At 29.7% G+C, this 8,647-nt stretch overlaps 1 pseudogene; it reads left to right on the forward strand.

Moving 5' to 3' along the window:
* The first annotated feature begins 1,349 nt into the window (after positions 1 to 1,349).
* Positions 1,350 to 5,061, forward strand: LOC120082220 (caffeoyl-CoA O-methyltransferase pseudogene; annotated as a pseudogene).
* Positions 5,062 to 8,647: the final 3,586 nt, after the last annotated feature.

The raw sequence follows: 8,647 nt of genomic DNA on the forward strand, positions 1-8,647 counted from the left end.
TTTCGTATTCGATATTAAAAATGGAAAACATAGATTGTTAAAACATACAATAATGTATATTCCAAAAGAGTGGTTGCATTTTAGTTATTTTTCGTATTTTTTCATTTAATTATGATAGTTCATGGAACTAATTTATGGTTAAAACATCGTATTATGTTTACATTGGGATCTCAATATATCCATATTGTGGTGATTTCAACGATGACATTATATCAAAAAAAATCTACAAAACATAAAAATAATGAAATATAATTAATGTAAACATAATAATAAACTTGTTAACTTGTTTAAAATCATGTTTATTTAATAATTTGAACATATATTTTTTTATAATTTGTTCAAAATATCTATTAATATCCATTATTTATGTTTATGTAAAATTAAGATATTTGGTTAAAAACACAAAAAAAACTTAACCAGCCTAATTTTAGCCAAGTACGAACAAACAATAAGTCGAAATGAAAAAAAAAAAAAAAAAAAAAACTCACTTTGTTATAATTTTTTTGGCAATGTCAACACATAATAATAGTGTAATGATTAGGTTGTATCTAATCACATATATCCACTTTATATATTGGAAAAATAATAAATTAACTTTTTTGGTTTAAAAAAATGATCACATGAAAGTATGCTATTGGGTATTGTGTATTAAATGGGTTGCACCCTAAGTTTTTTTCTCTATAATGAATTTTAGTTTAGGATTCATAAATATTTTTAAATTTGATTTTTTCAAAAAGGTCTTTTAGTGTTATTTTTTTGAATAGTTTTACTATTTTCTATATTTATTTAGTTTACTATTTTCGAAACTACTTTAATGTTAGTTTTTTTCTCTCTAATGAATTTTAGTTTACTATTTTCGAAACTACTTTAATGTTAGAAAGAGAAAATACATTTATTAAAACGAGAGTAAATGCATTCATTTTAATTTTTTCTATTTTCAATTTGAAAAGAATGTATTTAATGAAATTTTATTTTCTATTCCAATCTTAATCTTGTTCTTGATTTCACTCCAATTCCAAATACTAATTAATCTCTAGGTTGCATCTTACTTGCCTCAATTCCTCCTCACAATTTTGCTAGAGAATAGAGATTAATCAACTCAATGCTTGAAATTAATCAAACACTGTTCCAAAAAGTGGTTGAAATTAAAAACATATGTATTTGATTGCAGTATATACTGAAAGCCAACTCGTACTCGAGAGAACTCAGAGAAGCCACCTTCGAAAAGTTTGACAAGCATTAGTTAGTTTCCCACTTTTCTTTGAAAATTTAGAGTTCTGATTTGATTTTAGAATGAAAATTTTATATCGATTCATTCAATTTCGCTGGAGAGTCGTCAATGATTTAGAATGAATGTGGGGTTGAATTGTAGGAGGCTAATGAGTGTACCGAAAGACCAAGGATTGTTTCTATTGATGCTTTTGAAATTGATGAATGCAAAGAAAACGATAGAGATTGGAGTATTCACTGGCTGTTCGCTTCTCACCATGGCACTTGCATTGCTCGCCGATGCCCAGGTTAGCTAGGGCTTAGTTTCCCCTAGATTTTCATCGCTTTCATCAGCTTCAGCTAATTAATTCTCATTTAATTACATATTTTCCACCAAAATTGTCATTGCCCCTGCCTCCCTCCATGGCAGCCATCGTCGTCGTTGACTATTGTAACCCCGATTTAGAACGGTGTTCTTTTCGATTGAGTCCATTCGTTCAAGGGATATGTGTACTTTTTGAAATATCACAATTTTATTCTTGGTTTTCTTTTTAACTTATAGGGAAATTTTCATAAATAAGGCTTTCAAGTTTTCACACCTTTTCAAAACCAGTACCATTTTTAAAACTTGTTTAAATAACTTTTCTCGCTCCATCTTAGAAGAGATCGATCACTTTTTTCTAATGATTCTAGTTATTTTTCTATATACTATATAATCTTCCTAAATCTTATACCAAATCTTGTATATTTTCAAATTTTCTTAGTTATCTTTACCAAATATATATCACATCTTAATAGGATTCACTGATATTGTTAATCTGTATGAGATTAATACAAGATTTTATATATTTTTCTATATCTTACCTATTTTTTGAAAAATTTAGACCCCGTTTGATAAACATTTTGTTGTTTTTTGTTTTTATTTTAAAAAATTAAGTCTTTGGACACAAATTTCTTTTTTTCAAGCCAAATTTTGAGAGTTTTTAAAAAGTTTTTTTTTTGGTTTTGAAATCTGGTTAAGAATTATAAGAAATGCTTATGGAATAGGTTTAATTTTAAAAAACAAAAAACAAGGGTCTTCATCTTTCCCAAAATTTAAAAATCAAAATGCAATCACTTGATATCCATCTAAAAATAAGGTAAATATAACCAAATTTGGAGAAAATTTGAGAAGATTACATAATAAAGTTTTTTTTTTTTTTTTTTATAACTAAATCTCGATGGTCGATCTCAGGACCGACAAAAACTATTTGAACGAGTTTTCAAAAAGAGTGCTAGTTTGTAAGATAAAAACTTCAACGTGTTATTTATAATAAGTTCTCAACCTATAGATACTGCTGTCAACTCTAAATTTCATGATTTGTTATCTTTTTATCAATATTTTTAAAAACTAAACCAAAATTTAAAAACTAAAAAGAATAGTTTTTAGAAACTTATTTTTGTTTTTAGAATTTAGCTAACAATTCAACCTTGCATCTAAGAAAGATGCAAATTATGATAAGAAATTGAAAGAAAATAGACTTATTTTTTAAAAATTCAAATTTAAAAACGAACTGGTTACCAAACGAGACCTTAGTTTTTTCAATTTGGTTTTTAGGCTTTAACATTTACACTTTTAACTTCGATTTTCCTGTCAATGTGCACTTTCCTTCTCGTGTGATGTTTATTAATTAATTTTAAATATTTTTGAAGTGAAATTTTAAAATTTAATTTTAATACCCAAAAAATTAGTAAATTTATTTAATTATAGTTTTCTTAATTCTTTTGAATTAATAAATAGAAATTTAACAGTTTTCACGGAAATTGAGTATTTAATGAAAACATTAAGGTTAAAGTTATAAATATTGAAATTTAGATATCAGATAGAAATAAAACTCAAAATTCAAAGATAAGATTGTAACATTTCAAAACTCATAAGCTAAATTAAAATCAAATTCAATAATAATAATAACCTAAAGAGATTAGATAGAAATTTTTTTAAATATATGTTAGAATTTGAAAACGAAAAAGGAAAAAAAAAGACACGTTTCTGGAATTTTATTATCAAATATTCGATTTAAATTTAAGTTATGATTGTTTTATTTGGATGGTAGATAACAACAATTGATATTCACAGAGAATCATTTGAGTTTGGTTAGCCATTTATAAAAAAAGGCGAGAAGATCATTTTTGTGGAATCCCAAGCATCGGTTGTTCTAAATAACCTCCTCAGTCTTGTAAGTGATTGCTTTGATATAATTTTAGTATTAACCCTTTTTTAAAAAGAAAATAAAAATTCAATGCATCCCAAATATTATCTATAATTGTATATATTATCAAATTATCTAATTATAACTTCTCACCAAACAAATTCTTTAAAATTCTCTTTTGATATTTTTTTTTCTTTTGGTATGTTGGGAGGGAACTGAATAAAATCATAATTTACTTTTTTTTTAAAATATAGAAAAATAAATTAATTTATTTATGAATATAGCAAAATGTCATTGTCTATTAATGTATATCACGGATAAACAGTAACATTTTTTACTATATTAAAAAATATTTCTAACAATTTTGCTATTTGAAATCATTATCTTTTTTGTTCTATTAATATATAGTATATATTTATTTCTCTAGTTTTAGAATGTCATTCTTTTAGATATGTTATTATTTTTCCACCAATAGATATATATAAATCTTGTATATTATTTCATCCTCACATCACTAGTGTATTTGAAATAATTTTTTAAAGGAGACGTCTTTTTTCTTATATACAATAATTTTTTCTAAAAAAAATAAATGAACTAAAGTGAGCTCAATATATTTTTGTTTGAATGATTTTATGATAAAAGTATATATTTTTTAATCTTATTAAAAAAAGCTTCAAAATTTTTTTATGAGTCTTATTTTGATTTTGAAGTAACTTTTTTTTTTAATATCTAAAAAATGTCTTTTAGGTAATAGTTGAAACTCTTCCAAGTATGTAGCTGGAAAAAGATATTTATAATTAATATAATTAGTTTTGGACATGTAACCAAAATAATTTGTTATTTAAAACATATTTAAAAAAAATATAAGATATAAAAATATTTTTAGTAAGCCAAAATGAACTTACGTCAATAATAATTGACCTGACCTTATTTTGTAGAGATTGGAGGTTGGATATCTATCTTGTAGTTATTATACTAAAAAAAAATATTTTTACTAAAAATGATTATATAAGAAGTGCTTAAAAAAAGAAATACACTAACTTTATAGATTGAAAGTTGAAATTTTTTACTGGAATACTATATTCTATATTGTTTAGAGGGAAAAAAGTCAAATTTTATATTGAGTAAATAAAAAAATCAATTTATCTTTAGGATATCTACAATGAAATAGAAACATTTTGTGTTTATGATTATCTACTATGAAATAGAAAACCATGTAGATAGACTAAAACTTAGATGTAAGTAAATTTAACCATACTTTTGTGCTTATGATTATTTTGTACAACATTTCCTTATAAAGTAATATGATACCATTTTTTCTATTTTCATATAAATAAAATAGAGTTTTTTTTTCTGTGTTTCTTTTTTCTTTTAAGAGGCTAAAGAAGGAGAGTATAACTTTGCATTTGTGGATGCAAACAAGGTGGAGTATATTAAATATCATGAGTTACTTTTTAAATTGGTGAAGGTAGGTGGGGTAATTGCTTATGATAGCACTCTATGGTTTGGATCAGTGGTAATGAACAACGACGTCGTTGAAGATTTGAAGGAGGGTAGAAGTTGTACACGAGAGCTCAATACTTTTCTAGTTAATGACTCGTGGGTAGAGATTGTTCTCCTCTCCATTGGAGATGGCCTCACTCTTTGTCAATGTATCAAATAATTTGATTGTTTTAAAGAAAATATTTGCTTAAGTTAACACCTATGTCCCCTGTTCCAAGGTAGCCTTGCCAAATTTGTTCAAAAAATAGGGAAAAACTGCCAAGTTGATTCAATAATAATCAACTTGGTAGTTTTTGTGTCCATTGGATATAACCAATCAATAGTGCAATGACCCTTCACAAATTGTTCGTAAGTACAGTTGGGCCAAAATTACCATTTTGCCCCTGTAGTTACATCTAACTTCTTAAGTATCACTGATTCCTCTAATGAACAATAAGTCATAGTCCAACTATGACCAAGTTCCTCTCAAGCCAAGAGAGGGTGTGGCCACATTGTTTAAGCCTCGGAATCAACTCTTAAGGGAGTAATTTATCTATTTACCCCGACATTAGGGAATGAGTGAATTCCATCTTGTGTAGCTGTGTTTCCAACTCTCCAATCAAACGAATCACCAAAATGGTAGGCTTATTGAGTTGGCAATCTAGCCACTCTCACCCGTACAAATCAAAGGACCGCCTTCATGAGTAAGAGTTCACAACTCACTCAGAATTCAAGTCATATCACATATGGTCATCCTGGTGAAATGTAAGTCTCTACAATTAACAGCGTTATATAATGAGACTAACCATTTCGTGGTCCGGTCTTATACAAACTCTTTGTATAGGATACCCCTCTCACATGTCCCTACATGAATGATTAGGATCAGATTATTTGTAGCACTTTACAATATTTGTAGCATTTATAAAGCAGACCATATCCATAGTGTCACCAGGATAAGGTACCCAACCTTATCCATCTATTATAGACCGTTTAGGTTATTATTTAAACAAGATCCACTTGTATGTCTCTACATACTTGTTTAAATTACATAAAATAACCTAGGATCTTAGTTTATTGGATTGAGTGTATGCTCATAAAATAACAATTATTTTATTAATAAAAATTTGTTTATATAATGTTTACAAACTATGAGAATAAAAGAGCTTCAGGACACCAATACTAACAATCTTCCACTTGTTCTAAAGCTTAGGGAGCCTAATGTACAATACAAATAAAGTATAAAATACAATAAACTAGGACATACACTATATCTCAGTAACATCTCCCACTTGCCCTAGACAATATGTCGCATATCCTATAGACCCAGACTTCTATATGACCTCGAACATTTTAGCCGTGAGAACCTTTGTAAATGGATCAACAATGTTGTGCTCCGAAGTAATCTTCATGACAGTCACGTCACCTCAATGCACAATCTCTGGAATCAAGTGATATTTTCATTCTGGAGGAAATCAAATATGAGGATTTCCATGAGCAACGAAAGATCATTCCAAATTACAATCATATATGAACTTTACAATTACAGTCATAAACAAAAAAACATACGGTTATGCATTCATTATAGAAATTATAGCATGATACTACAAATAATCAAGGAGAAACGCTACACACATTTGTAGACTCATTGCCGAGATCTTTGATCACAAACGCTCGAACACAGCAACCTCGAACGCTCGTCCAACATGACCGCTATACAGCACGAACACCGCGCACTCGAACTCAGCGATTGCCTCGGTCACGAACACCCCAAACAACATGAACGGCCTCCACAGAACCTCGACGGTGTCGAGTTGAGTATGACACCACCAAGAAGGCTACCTTGGCATTCTCGGTGTGAGAATACAAAGAGTGGGCTCTGTGTGGACTTAATTTGAGGCAGAAGACGAAGGAAACAACAATCGTGTAAATAATTGAGCAAATGGAAGATGGCTGAACCTATCATATATGTCGATGCACAATCGTTTAGGAAAAGCTAAGCAATCGTCTAGCAAAAACTATGCGATCGTTTAACTCATTGCTTAGCTAAGTATCTGTCGCCTACAAACACTACACGATCGTTTACCTTAGTCCAAGTTGTCGCTTAGTAAATCCTATTTACTTGACAACTTCCATGAGATTCCAAGAGAGAAAAATCTCAAAAAACAATTTTGCAAAACTTTAACATTACTAAAATTAGGAAAACATTTTGCCTTTTATCTCATGGTTATCATGAAATCACCAATAACCTCCCACTCAATTGGTTATTAGAGAAAAAGAGTTAATTATCCAAGAATTAATATTATTATAAATATAAATGATAACCAACTTATCATACTATATTTATAACCTATAGTTTTAATATTTCATCTCATGAAACATATAAACCATAGTTCTTTTTCTATTCCATGACACTTAATGTAAATCTCATTTACATTAATCCTCTACTAGATGTATCTCATATATCATACCGATCATATCATATATAATCGAATTACCTCTTGTCAATTTGAACATTTCAAATCAACACCAAGAACTAATCCTCAACTGAATCTACTGAGCTACCAAGGGAACCTTATGGATCTGTAGCTCGAAGCTCCAACGGTACGTGAATAACTGACTAAACTCTTTAGTCACGGGATCTACCATCCGTTAACTGCCAGGCACTCCACTAAAGACCGACAGCTGAACTCTCCTAACTACGGATATATTATGTGTCCATCTTAACCAATCAGCAGTGCGATAACCCTTTATAGATCGCTCTTAAGTACAGCTCGATCAATAACCGTTATGTCCCTGTAGTTATATCTAACTCCTTAAGTACCACTGATCTCTCTAATGAACATAAGTCATAGTCCTACTATGACTGAGTCCTCTTTTCCATAGAGAAGTTGTGGCTACTATGTTCAAACTCTGGAATCAACCCTTAAGGGAACAATCTCTCTATTTATACCTGCTTCAGGAAAGGAGTGAATTCCATCTTGTGGATTGAGTTCCCAGCTCCCAGATCAGACAAGTCCCCAAAAAGGTAGACATGTTGAGTTGGCAATCTGGCCACTCTCACCCATACTAATCAAAGGATCGCCCTCAAAGATAAGAGTTCCCAAAACACTTAGGATTAAGGTCATATCACCTATGGTCGTTTAGGTGAGATGTAAGTCTATAGTATCAATGACATTATATACAGAGTCTAGTCATCTTGTGGTCCAATCTTATACAAACTCTTTGTATAGAACACCCCCACTCGCACATCTTCACATGAATGGTCAGGATCTACCATTTGTAGTAGTTTACAACACTTGCAAACCTCTACAAAAAGGGTCGTATCTGTAGTGTCACCAAGATCAGGTATCCCATCTTAATCCTTATACGATAGATTTATTTAGGTTATCACTTAAGGCATGTTCCATTTGTATATCACATATACATGCTTAAGTTCACATAAGATAACCATGGAGCTTTGTTTATGTTGGATTTTATGTCCTAAAACTCGTAGTTTGTAAATTAATAAACATGTTCTGTTTTTTTTTTCGATAAAGTTGTTATTGAAATTGTAATCTTGAATCCAATAAACTAAGGTCCTGAGGCTATTTAATGTAGTTTGAATTTTATGTAGTGACATAAAGATGGATCAAGTTCAAATAAATAGTCAAAATGGTCTATAGTATATGAATAAGGTTGGGTGCCTTATTCTGGGGACACTATGGATGCGGCCCACTTTGTAGTTAGTACAAACGATGTGATCCTGAATCGTTCATATAGAGATATGT

This window comes from Benincasa hispida, chromosome 7 (assembly GCF_027475165.1).
Source record: "Benincasa hispida cultivar pf3 chromosome 7, pf3_genome.v1.1, whole genome shotgun sequence".
Taxonomy (NCBI): Eukaryota; Viridiplantae; Streptophyta; class Magnoliopsida; order Cucurbitales; family Cucurbitaceae; genus Benincasa; species Benincasa hispida.